Source organism: Arvicola amphibius, chromosome X (genome assembly GCF_903992535.2).
Source record: "Arvicola amphibius chromosome X, mArvAmp1.2, whole genome shotgun sequence".
Classification (NCBI taxonomy): Eukaryota; Metazoa; Chordata; class Mammalia; order Rodentia; family Cricetidae; genus Arvicola; species Arvicola amphibius.
Window position 1 is genome coordinate 88159363 of NC_052065.1, and position 13120 is coordinate 88172482.

Here is a 13120-nt window from a genome sequence, read left to right on the forward strand (position 1 = left end):
TTTGTTTTTGGTTTTTCAACAGCATTTCTCTGTAGCTTTGGAACCTATCCTGGAACTAGCTCTTGTAGACCAGGTTGGTCTCAAACTCAGAGATCTGCCTGCCTCAGCCTCCCGAATGCTGGTTAAAGGTGTGCGTCACCATGGCCCAGCAAGAATTAATTTTCTTATATGAGCAGCTGATTGTGATTCACTTAAGCTACTGGACGAGTCCTGACTTGGAATGTGCCATTTCTGATGTGTTCATCTTGAATCTGTAACTTTCTACTCTCTGTTCCCCATTTTTGTATCTCATACCTAATTCTCCCTGTATGCCTGAAGCACAGGGTCTTTTAGAAACCACAATTTCTAGGTTGGACTCTCCATTCATTTTTTTTTTCTAAACCATGACATCTTGAGCAAAAAACAAATTGAAGTATGCTATTCCATTGTTTCCTCTTCTGGAGTATGGACATAATAGTAATGCATAACTCCAACCAGATAATGAAAAGAGAAACAATATACTAAACTAGAAATTATAATTCATTAAATTGGCAATATTATCTTCTCACAGAATATGCTGTTGGAGTAAATAATAAATGATAACAGCTAAAATAAGAGTTGTAGATGCCAAAGCAGTGCTTACACATTCACTTTTCATTTAATTCCTAATAACATTTTGGTGGTTGTTAAATACACTCTTCTCACTTCTTGTTTATGTTTTGGTGGTAGTTTAAAGGCAGTCAGACCTCTTGTGTCGCCAGCCCCAACCCTGACATTCAAACATTAGGACTTCCTCAAAGGCTTGCTCTTTGTTCTACACTAATATATCTTGTTATCCAAAGAATGGTTTGCCAGTGTTAACATTACTTTATTTTTAGTTAGACAGACTCCACAAATCTCTGATCTTAACCCACATACTCAGTTAAGGAAATGAAAAAATGCTTCAGGATTGTGTCAAAAAAGCAGGTGTGATTACCCAAAGTGAATATACTGGATAACTTCCCCTTCCAATAGTTCCACAACTGTCTACTTCTGCTCATTCTGTAGTCTGTGGATTTAAAAAGGCCGCTCAGCAGGAGCAAAAATAAAAACCTTCTCTACTAGTCTATCTTATAGAAACCACTTGCCACCTTGTTAATTATAGTCCACTTTTTATTAACTCAGCTTCCTATGTTTTGGTTTTCCTATTGCTTCATAATAAGTCTAAAACACAGTGGTGTAAAACCTTCTACTTGTTTTGGACTCAGAGTCTGTACTTCTAGAGTTGAAACAGAGCTGGGTGTGGTTGTGCAGGGCTTTAATCCCAGCACTTGGGAGGCAGAGGCAGAAGGATATCTGTGAATTAGAGACAAACATGCTCTCCATAGATAATTCCAGGTCATTCAGGACTACATAGTGGGACTCTGTTTCAAAAGTAAAAGGAGTTGACACAAGGTACAACATTTATATATGCCTCCTTTGGGAGGTGAAACCAGCCTGGCTTTTAGAGAAATGCAGATACTGTGTGTTCTCACCTTTGTGTAATCTAAATCCATCGCAGTCACAGACAGAAAATAAAGTGGTGGTGATTGGGAACTGGAAGATGGGCTGAGTAGAGAGATGGTGGTCATAAATGGAAGTTTCAATTAGATAGGAGGAATGGTTTTTGTAAATCATTTTCATTTAAAATTTTGTGTATGGGTATTTGACTGCCTGTACATCTGTGCACCCCATGTGCACCCCATGTGCACCTGGCACCTGCAAAGGCCAGAAGAAGGCATTAGATTCCCTGGGACTTGAATTACAGACAGTTGTGAGCTGCCTTGTGGGTGCTGGGAATTGAACCTGAGTCCTCTGCAAGAACAACCAGCTCTCTCTGAGCTATCTCTGCAGCCCGAGGGGACTAATTTTTGAGGTCTCTCATCAGCATGGTCACTATGGGAATAAGAGGGCATTGGACTTTGACAATTACTATGAGTATATTTCTAATGTTCATATCAGATGAGCTAAATGTGTCAGGCAATGGTTATATTAATTTGACTGAATCATTCTGAGACAAGTTTAAAACCACAGAGAAAAGTATGGAGATATCTAACCAGGGAAGAAGAACCTCACCCCCAGAATCTAAGAGTAAGAAACTTCAGCACAACTGAGGAAATTCAAGTTGCCTGCAAAAACAATGCCTCCTCTCCCAAAGACATCTCAAGCAAGGTTAGCAAAAACAACAAATGAACTGTTTATGCAAAGCTTAATGTGTGTGATCTTGAATTTTATTATATTAGTCCTTGTCAATGTGAATCCTGAGCAATGCAACTGATAAAACACCTTAACAGTTATATTTAGAAAAGAAGATTAAGGGCTAGAGAGATGGCTCAGAGGTTAAGAGCACTGGCTATTATTCTAGAGGTCCTGAGTTCAATTCCCAGCAACCACATGGTGGCTCACAACCATCTGTAATAAGATCTGGTCCCCTCTGTATACATAATTAAAAAATAATTTTTTTAAAAAAAATAGAAAAGGAAATTAAGTAAAATAAGAAAACCAATTCATATTTCTATTTAATTTTAATCCTAACTTTTAAATGTTGCTTAAACCTTTAACCCACTATAAATTATATCCTCTAAGCAGTTTAAAAGACACAAAAAACCATATGTATATCTAGTGATAAGAGTCTAAGGGAAAGAGGAAGGAGACAGGAGAGGGTAATGGTGGTAATATCAAAATAGGTTGTGTATTATGTATAAAAATCACTGTTTTGTATAATTAATATATGCTAATAAAAAATTAGTATATCTCTCCCTTGTGAGATGCTCAGAACCATGTCTTATGTATATACCACTCCCTTAATGCCCACATTAAATTTGCAGTGTGTGCTACTTACTATCCCAACTTCATAAGCTCCTTAATATGCTTCATTAAAGCTCACCATGAAATAGTTTTTATTAGCATAACCAGGTATCTGGGATGAATCTCACTGCATACATTGACAATTCCACATTGTATACATGTAATAACTTCACATTGAACCTCATTAACATACTTGTTAACATTCATGAAGATACAAATAAAAGTAAATGAAAAGTTTTTTATGTAGTGTGCAACAAAATTCATCTTTGTCTCTGAGCTAAATTCACACAGATCTGACCACTGGTGATGGAGGAGGGTCATCTATCTATGTGTTACTTTCATTGGTTAATAAAGAAACTGCCTTGGCCCTTTAATAGGACAGAAAATTAGGTAGGCGGAGTAGACAGAACAGAATTGTGGGAGAAAGGAAGAGTCAGGCAGACGCCTCAGGCAGACGCCATAGCTCTCCTCTCCGAGATGGACGCAGGCTAAGATCCTTCCCTGTAAGACACCACCTCGTGGTGCCACACAGATTACTAAATATGGGTTAAAGCAAGATATGAGAACTAATGGGCCAGGCAGTGTTTAAATGAATACAGTTTCTGTGTAATTATTTTGGGTAAAGCTAGCCGGGTGGCAAGAAGCAGTCTGCCGCTCTCACTACACACTGGCAATATGCCTAGCAATCCAGAGATGTCCTTTAGGAAGGAGCCCCAAGAAATGCCAGACTTGTCAGTGAAATGATCCATGGCAAGAATCTTCCTGCTTGGCACCAGGAGGAAGACCTGTTTGGTAACTTGGGTCTGAGGCAGGATAAAAAGCCATGGAAAATTATGGGGACATGAAAAGGTAAAGAAGAGGCTGGAGAGATGAGTCAATGGTTAAAAGCACTTGCTGATTTTCGAGAGGTCCTGAGTTCAATCCCTAGTACCCACATGGTGGTGGAAAGGGGTAACTATTTTCAAAGGGTTCAAAATGACATTTATTGTGTATCCTACTGTGAAGGCTTTATGTTGGGCTCATTTGCTAAGGAGTAAAGGCATATAAATAGCAAGAACAAACAAACAAAGACAGACATTTTAAAGACCCATAATGGCCTTTTCTCTTGAGAAGACCATACACATGTCTCAAGATTATATACTGTCTTTCCCCCCATGATTTCCTATCTATACACTTACTAAATAAGCTCACTAACTTTGTTTCACTTTGGCTTGTTATGAAATTATTTCTATGTCATAATCAAGGAACTGCCTGCCTTTACCTGAGCAGAAGTCCTATGGAAAAAGGGTGACATCCCAGGTTGCTAGAAGTTCGTATTTTGTGTCTCCCACCCTCCTAGCCTACAACTAAATATGCAGATGTATATAATCTCTTCTATGAGTTGTAACAGTGATATTGGCAAGGCCAAGAAATACTGAGAAATTTTTGCTCCCCAATTTTGGATACAACTCTAAATAAACTCAGTTTTCATTTTAAAAAAGATTTCCATTAACGTCCTGCAAAATAACCTAGTCCGATATCTACAAAAAGAAGAGAGCTAGAGAAATGGCCAAGAGATTCTGTGTACTGGCTGCTCTTGGAGATGACCCAGGTATTCCAAGTATCCACACAGTGACTCACAAACAGTTCTAGTTCCAATCCCAGGGGATCTAATGTCCTCTTCTGGCTTCTCAGGCATTCACACAGTGTACAAATATACATGCAGACAAAATGCCCACACACATTAAATTTGAATGTATGTTTGTAACCACTTGCATTCCCAGTGCCCACAGATGCCAGAATAGAGCATCAGATTCTCTGGAACTGGAATTACAGATGGTTATGAGCCACCATTCAGGTCCTCCGCAAGAACAGTAAGTACTCTTAACTGCTGAGCAATTTTTCCAGGCTCAAGTAACTTTTAAAGGTAGAACTGAGCCCACAAAGGTGCCTTCTGTCTACTACATGTGGCAACAAACGAATCATGAATATTCATTCATGTACACAAGTATGCACTCTTGTGTGTGTGCACATGCACACATATACACACTAATAAGTAATTTTCAAATTCTGTTAATGAAGCAGAGCATTGTTGGAAAGCTCCACCCAGTCCCACTCCTCCCATTCCAAACCCCGCCCCTGAGAAAGCCTGTTATCTGCAGCTCCTCCCCTGGAACTGCTTATGACGGTCCACAGGTTATTTAAGACCTCGCCCATAGATCTGTCTTCTATCTATCTTCTCCTGCCTTCCTGAGAGTCACCAGGGAGTGCTCTGCTTTGCTTTGCTGTTTATTAAATCCAGATTTATTAATTCACTTTGATTTGGCTCATTACTTCAGCGGAAGAACCCAATAACTGGGGATCCAATACTTATCAAGCATTCTGACTAAAACCAAAGCATTACAGTCAGGGGCTTTGGTTAGACATTAACGTTCACTTAGGTCAGGCTGGTTTAGATAACAACATCTCTTTTTGTTTGTTTGTTTGCTTTTGAGACAGGGTTTCTCTGTGTAACACCTCTGGCAGTCCTGGAACTAGCTCTTGTAGACCAGGCTAGCCTCAAACTCATGGAGATCCGCCTGCCTCTGCTCCCAAGTGCTGGGATTAAAGGCGTGCGCCACCATCACCCACTGATAACATCTCTTAGTGTGATCCTAAACTCATTAGTCACCATACCCAGGATAATACTCAAAAACTTACTTTTTAAAAAATGGTGAGGCTGAAGAGATGGCTCAGTAGTTAAGAGCACTGGCTGCTCTTCCAGAGGACACGGATTTCATTCCCAACACTACTTCTGGTTGCTCACACATCCTGTAATTCAGGCTCCCATGTATCAGGCACCTTCTTCTGGCTCCAAAGGGCACTGTGTACAAGTTGGTATGCAGGCAAACTACCCAAAGACATAAAAATAAACAAGAAAACATTTTAACAGGACTTTTTGGGTTTTTTTTTTTAAGAGTGTGTGTGTATTCGATCCTCTGGAGCTTGGGTAATACGCCCTTGTGATCCATCAGAAGTAGGTGCTGTAATTTCATGCCTGGGGGTAGGTGGTGTTCATGTGCACGGGGGTGAACAGGTTTACCAGTGTCTGAGGACACAAGTGAACCCCAGTGCTATCCTCTAGAAGGCTGTCCAAATTCTTTGAAACAGAATCTTTCATTGGTCAGGAGTTTGTCAATTAGGCTAAACTGGCTGGCCAGGGAACGCTCATAATTTTTCTATCTGTATCTGCTTTAGTGAGGACTCTGCATGCTTCCAAAAGCAGGAAGTGCCAGGAGGTGCACTACCTGGATCCCAGCCTACTCTAATCTCCAGCCAGTTTGATCCTCAAGGTTTGGGTTACTACCAGATTTTCAGTGTATACCTAATGAGCACAAACAGATTCTGGAACTGACTGAGTGGCCAATATGTCACTAAGCAAGCATGTGAACTGGGAGAATATGTGCTACAGAGCAGCTCACTGTGGGACTCTCGCAACCCTGGAATTCACGCTGTAGCCTATGGAGGTCTAACAACCCTGGAATTCACGCTGTAGCTTGTATAGCTCTAACAACCCTGGAAACCACACTGTAGCCTGTGGAGCACTAACAACCCTGGAAATCATGCTGTAGCCTGTGGGGCTCTAACAACCCTGGAATTCACACTCTAGCCTGTGGGGTTCTCAAACCCTGGAATTCACGCTGTAGCCTATGGGGCTCTTGCAACCTTGGAATTCACGCTGTAGCCTAGGGCTGAACTCAAAACAGGTATCCTAGGGCTGAAGTAACAGGCATATGCCCCAACAGCCCTTTGGAATTGCTCTGGTTTTATTGTTTGGTGACTCCCTGGCTTTTCTCATTTATTCTATTTTAAATTTTGCACATAATCACTCCTCACTGAACTGGTCATCTTTTAGCAGCCCCTGGGAACCTGCTCCTTTAGAGAGTAACCACATGGTGGCTCACAACCATCTATAATGAGATATGGTGCCCTCTTCTGGCATGCAGGCATATATGCAGGCAGAACACTGTATACATAGTAAATAAACCTTAAAAAAATCTATAATGGCAGAAAAACACCTTTTCTTAATTTAATTTAGGAAAACCACACTAGTAGTATAATACATACAACAGTACATACAACAATGAACAACATGAACAAATATACTTTCTTATAGTCCCATATGAGACCTGTGATGTAAAATTTCTAGATATAAACAATCAAAAAATTATAGACCACTGGTCTTTGTAATGAGTTTTTGACCTTATTCCAAAAGGAATGAATGAAAACACTAATATATGGAGTTCTATCAAATCAAAATTCCTCTGAATAGCCAAAGATGTGGCAGCTGAATAGCTTGAGAGAGAAAAAAAAATCAAAAATGTCGTGGGATATTTGTACACTGTGTGAACATGCATTTCTGTGATTGGTGTAATAAAAAGCTGGATGGCCAATAGCTAGGCAGAAGGTATGGGTGGAGAGAGAACTCTGGGGAGAAGAAAGGTTGAGTCATCAGCCAGACACAGAGGAAGCAGGATGGGCAGTAGGGAGATTAGACAACTGACCATGTGTCAGAAAGTAGACTTAAAAATATGGGTTAATTTAAGTTATAAGAACTAGTTAGGAACAAGCCTGAGCTAAGCCTGAGCTTTCATAATTAATAAGAAGTCTCCGATCATTATTTGCGAGCTGGCGGTTCCAACTAGAAAGTACGACTACACAAGGGCACAGGTAAATGCGGAGAATTTATGGGCTAGGTAACTCAATGCAGATTAGAGGGGAAATTAGTACTTACCTTACTAATTATGTCATTTGAAAACTCAAAAAGGAAAAGATTTCAACATTATATACATGTTAATTCTACTTACATTATGGATCTGATGAATAGAATACAGATCCAGGCACATATCAGCAGGAGGAGTGCTACCACTGAGTTATGTCGCCAGCCAGAAATTTTTCATATGAAAATGATAAGAAATTGGTAACTGGAAGGAAGAGATACATGCCAATACTGAATGAATTAAGCATTATCAAAATGGCAAAATTAAGCATTTGTCAACTGAAGGGTTGATTAAAAATTGCATATATATGCACAATTGAACACTTGATAGCCTTCAAAAAGAAGTAAATTCTGAGACTGGGTGATAGCTCAGTTGATGAAGTGATAAAAATCTATAAAATACTTGCCATGCAAGAACAAGGACCTTAATGCCATCCTCAGAACCCAAGTACAAAATACTGGGTCAGGGGACTATGGAGAAGTCTCCGTCTGTAAAGTGCTTATCCCCTAAGCATTATGATCTGATTTCAACCTCCCAAATTCACATAAAAAACCTCCTGGAGGGGTAACTTGTAATCCTACCCCTGGGAAGGCAGGGAAATGGAAGCCCCAGCAGGTGATGACCAGCCAGACTAAGTGAATCATGACTCCTCATTCAGTGTGTGATTCTGTGTCAAAAAATATGACATTGAAGATACCCAAAATCAATCTCTTACTACCATATGGTACATATATATGTGAATGTGTGTACACCCACATACAAGTTCACACACACACACACACACACACACACACACACACGTACAGCCTGAACACAGTCCAGGAGTATGGGGGGAATTCTGAGTATTTATGAGAACACTCCAAGAAAACAAGAGCCTTGTGACCCGAGTTCCTTCAAAACATGGAATTGTTCCTGGAATGTGTTTTCATGCTCCTCCCAGGTTGACAGATAGGAGTCCATTTACTTCAGATTATTCTTGCTGGCTGCTGTTATTCAACTAAATGTTTAAACTATTCTTGATATGCTGCTGTGGGAAAACATGTTTTTGCCACGTGTGGCTCGTTCTTGTGATTGTATAAAGCTTGATCTCGTGGGAACTTTACCCATGTGATTCTTCTTACCCTCAGTGTATAAATTGTCTGATGCTTTGTTTGAATAAAGCTGGCTACTGTATGAGACTTTAGTCTGCTTCATTTATTGATCTATTCTCCTAGGTCCCACTAACTCTAGAGTGGACACACACACACACACACACACACACACACACAATGCTGCCCATGGGGCTGGAGAGATGGTTCAGCAGTAAAGAGCACTTGTTCAGCACCTGTATGGTGGCTCACAACTGTCCATAACTCCAGTTTCAGGGGACTGAAACCCTCCTTCCTGATCTCTAGGCATGCACACAGTGCACAGATATACAAGTGAGCAGAATATTCATACACATAAAATAAAACAAATAAATCTATTTTTAAAATGTTGGCACAGGGCTAGGGAAATAGAGACAGGCAGATCCCTAGGCCTCACGCCTACATGAGAGGCCAAAGAGAGACCCTAGCTAAAGAATAAAATTGTATGTATGGCCTGAAGAATGTGGAAAATTACCCTCCAGCCAGACGTTTGCTGGGGAGACAACCAACAAGACACACATCTACTGACCTCAGAAAGGGAACCTGCAACAGACTAAAGTAACAACTGTACCAAAGTCTGACTTGCTGAAGCAGTGACTTTTCACTGGAGTTACTAACAGGAGCATGGGGGAGGGCTCACTTTACAACGAGCAGGGCTAACTCAAAAGCAGCCACATCACAAAAGCCCTTCTCATCAGGAGCGATGTTCACAGAGGGTTGCTTGACAGTCTGAGAATCTCTTCTCTCTGAAGCTGGGTTTCCTGGTCTCCAAACCCAGCAGCTGTTTACTCCTTCTTATACTGCTAGTGAGGCCCTCAAAAATATTCCAATTCTCTGTTCTCCCAGACATTTGTCTGCTCACAAGACTTCTTCATCCCTCCTGGACAGAAAGTTTCAATTGGAGGAAGCCACCATCCAAAAGCCGGCAGTGTACATGTGCCTACATTAAAACATGCCCCCGCCAACGCACTTACCCTGCCACACCCAAGAAAGTGAATTCTTTCATTTGCAACAGCATAGATGGAATATGTATGGCGTGACAACAGCCAGACCTGCCCAGGCCCAATTCTCTACCTTCTCACAGGCTGTAGAAATCTCAATCAGATTCATGGAAGCAGAGTTGAACTATGAACCTGGAGAGTATAGAGAATGGAGAAATAGTAAAGTGAGTTGAATTTTCTTTTTTCTTCTATTTTAATGTGTTTTTTAATTACTTTTTTGAGATAAGGTTTCTGTGTAGCTTTGGAGCCTGTCCTGGGACTAGCTCTTGTAGACCAGGATGGCCTCGAACTCACAGAGGTCCGCCTGCCTCTGCCTCCCGAGTGCTGGGATTAAAGGCATGCACCACCACTGCCCGGCCCTAATTACTTATTTTTTAAAAAAAAACAACCTTTTCTCATTTTACATACCAATCCCAGTTCCCACTCCCTTCCCTCCTCCTGCTCCTCCTACCTTCCCCATCCACTTCTCAGAGCGGGTAAGGCTTCCCATAGGAAGTCAACAATGTCTATCACATCACTTTGAGGCAGGAGCAAAACCCTCACCCATTATATCTAGGCTGAGCAAGGTATCCCTCCAAAGAGAATAGTATCCCAAAAAGCCAGAACAAGCAGTAGAGATAAATCCTGATCCTACTGCCAGTGGCCCCGCAGACCACCCCAGTCATACAACTCTCACCCACGTTCAAAGGGCCTAGTTTGGTTCTATTCTGGTTCCCCTGCTGTCAGTCCAGAGTCCGACAGGTGAGGTGAGCTGTCCTGTGGATGTCCCCATCATGGTCTTGACACCTTTGCTCATATTATCGCTCCTCCTTCTCTTCAACTGGAACTTGGCTAACATGGCACCTTCAACACTCAGCCAGTGACTGTGGATCTCTGTATCTGTTTCCATCAGTTGCTAGATGAAGGCTCTACAATGAAAATTAAAGTAATCACCAATCTGATTGCAGGGGAAGGACAGTTCGGGCACCCTCTCCACTACTACTTAGTGTCTTAGCTGGGGTCATCCTTGTGGATTCCTGGGTATTTCCGTAGCACCAGGATTCTCACTAGTCCCATAATAGCTCCCTCAATCAAGATATCTCCTTTCTTGCTCTCCCTCTCTGTCCTTGCCCCATCTCGACCACCCCATTCTTTCATTTTCTCCTCCCCCTTCCCCTCCACCACTCTCCCTCTCCTTCCGCTCTCCCTTGGCCCACCTTCCCACCCCAGGCTCCCAATTTTCTTAGAATATTTAGCTCAGTGGTAGAGCACTTGCCTAGCAAGTGCAAGGCCCTGGGTTCAGTCCTCAGCTCCAGGGTTGGTGGGGGGGGAGGGGAGAGAAAAATAACAAAAAAGACAAAAAGAACGAGGTAACTAGCACACAGGTTTTTTTTAATTTCATTTCACATTCCAACCACAGTTTACTGTCCCACCCTCTTCTTGCCCCTCCTCCCACCTACCCCTGAGCCCATCTTCTATCCATTCCTCCCAAGGGGTAAGTAAGGCCTCCCACCAGGAGTCAACAAAGTCTGGTGCATAACTTGAAGGAAGGACCAAGCCCTTCCCTCCAATATCTAGGTTGAACACAGCGGCCCACCATAGGGAATGGGCTCCAACAAGCTCTAGTTCATGAACCAGGGATAGATCCTGGTCCCACTGTACTCACTCATAAATGAAATACTAGATGTTAAGCAAAGGATAACCAGGTTACAATCCACAGCTCCAGAGAAGCTAGGTAACAAGTAGGATCCTAAGAGGGATACATGAATTGCCCTGGGAAGAAGAATTAGATGAATTTGTGAGTTGAATTTTCAATTAGATGGGAGGGATTTTTTTTAGATTATGGCAATTGATGGGGACTACTACTATTAATACCAGGGAGCTATATGTTTCCAAATCACTAAGGAACCATTTCAAATGTTCACATCAGAAAAACCACTATTTTAGGTGCCAGATAAGTCAGTTATTTTGATTTCATCATTCCATTTACATACAAATAATATGCATATACAACTTTTCAATGTACAAGAAAATAGGGTGCCAGATGCTGGTAGCACACACCTTGAATCCCAGCACTAGGGAGGCAGAAACAGGCAGATTTCTGTGAGTTTGAGGCCAGCCTGGTCTACAAGAGCTAGCTCCAGGACAGGCTCTAGAAACTACAGGGAAACCCTGTCTCGAAAAACCAAAAAAAAAAGAAAAAAGAAAAAACAAAAAAAGAAATAAATTTTAAACATATTAACAGCCACCACACACACACTGCATTTTTAGGTGTTTTAGGGAATGAACTCAGGCCCTCATTGTAGGGGAATGAGTGTTCCAGCTCTGGAGCTGCAAAGATATCCTCCTGACTTCTCGGGAAGCCAGGCTACCTAGAGCTGCAATAGGACAGCTCCGGAGGCTCAAGCCACCAGGGGACAGCTCAGCCCTGGACGGCAGCTATCCTGACTAGGGCAGCCAGGCTGCCTGAAGGTGGGGGGCTGTGGGGGATGGTCTCCCCGCAGAATATAAGGATCCTGCTCTTCTCCTGGAGAGCCGCTACAGCTAAACAGACCAGACTCACCCGATAAGTATCATTTAATTATTTTCTTATCATTCCTGGTATGGGGAAACCCTAAACCCCCTCCCCCTCTATCTTCCATCTTGGGACTCTCCTCTATTAATCATTAGGATCTAATTTTTTTCCCTCCCAAACATAATTTTTGTCTTTCCAGCATCTTGCGAGGTCCAAACTACCAGCCAACCCAGTTCCTCAGAGCCTGGAAAATACAGCCGTGATCAGCCACCCCAGGATGTAGTCAAACATCCCAACTCCTTGACACCCACAAAGTCAGCGTGAAGCAGTCATGAGAGACTTTAATCCTCGAACCCCCCCCCCAATTTTTCTAACAAAAGGGCCCTCGTGACCCACATGCGCACATGCGTGCTTACCTCCACGTGTGACTCAACTAAAGCCCTTGCGTGCATGCGTGGGTCGCCCGCCATCTGTGTCATCAGCGTCTGATATAGTCACGTCTTCCCCCTGTGCGTATGTGCTAGGCGGTCTTTAAAAGCTGGACTGCCATCTTTGCCCTCTCCCCGCCCCCAACGTTTCCTCAGGCCTGTGAGCACCCCTCTCTTCTATTAAACTCCTAAGTGGGTTTGTTTGCATCTTGTGTCTTCTTCTCACTCGCGTCGGACATTTCAGTGGCCCTACCACTATTAGGCAGAGATAAACAAACCCCTGGACCCTATGTCAAAAAAACAGCTGAACCTGAGTGTGGTGGTGCACACTTTTAGTTCCAGGACTCAGTAAGCAGAGGCAGGCAGATCTTTTTGAGTGACAGTGCAACATGAACCTGTCTCAAAAAAATGGTGGATGGGGCTGAGTTGGGAGCATAGCCCCCAACCCCTGGCATCCATCCCAGCTTCCCTGACCTGGGAGTTGCTTTGGTCTGGACTCCAAATCCCAGCATGCCAGGTCCTGACC

At 42.5% G+C, this 13120-nt stretch overlaps 1 protein-coding gene across 17 annotated transcripts in view; it reads right to left on the minus strand.

The window, feature by feature from the left end:
- Nucleotides 1-13120, minus strand: part of LOC119804729 (TAF5-like RNA polymerase II p300/CBP-associated factor-associated factor 65 kDa subunit 5L) — a 33255-nt gene that overhangs the window by 17886 nt on the left and 2249 nt on the right. For 11 of the 17 annotated variants that reach the window (XR_005283841.1, XR_005283839.1, XR_005283838.1 and 8 more), the window contains 5 exons: nucleotides 11318-11424; nucleotides 10349-10580; nucleotides 9646-9804; nucleotides 7632-7748; nucleotides 5485-5674 (listed from right to left, as the gene is read on the minus strand). The gene's annotated coding sequence lies outside the window, so the exon portion shown is untranslated. The other 6 variants (XM_038316344.1, XM_038316345.1, XM_038316346.1 and 3 more) reach the window with 6 other exon arrangements.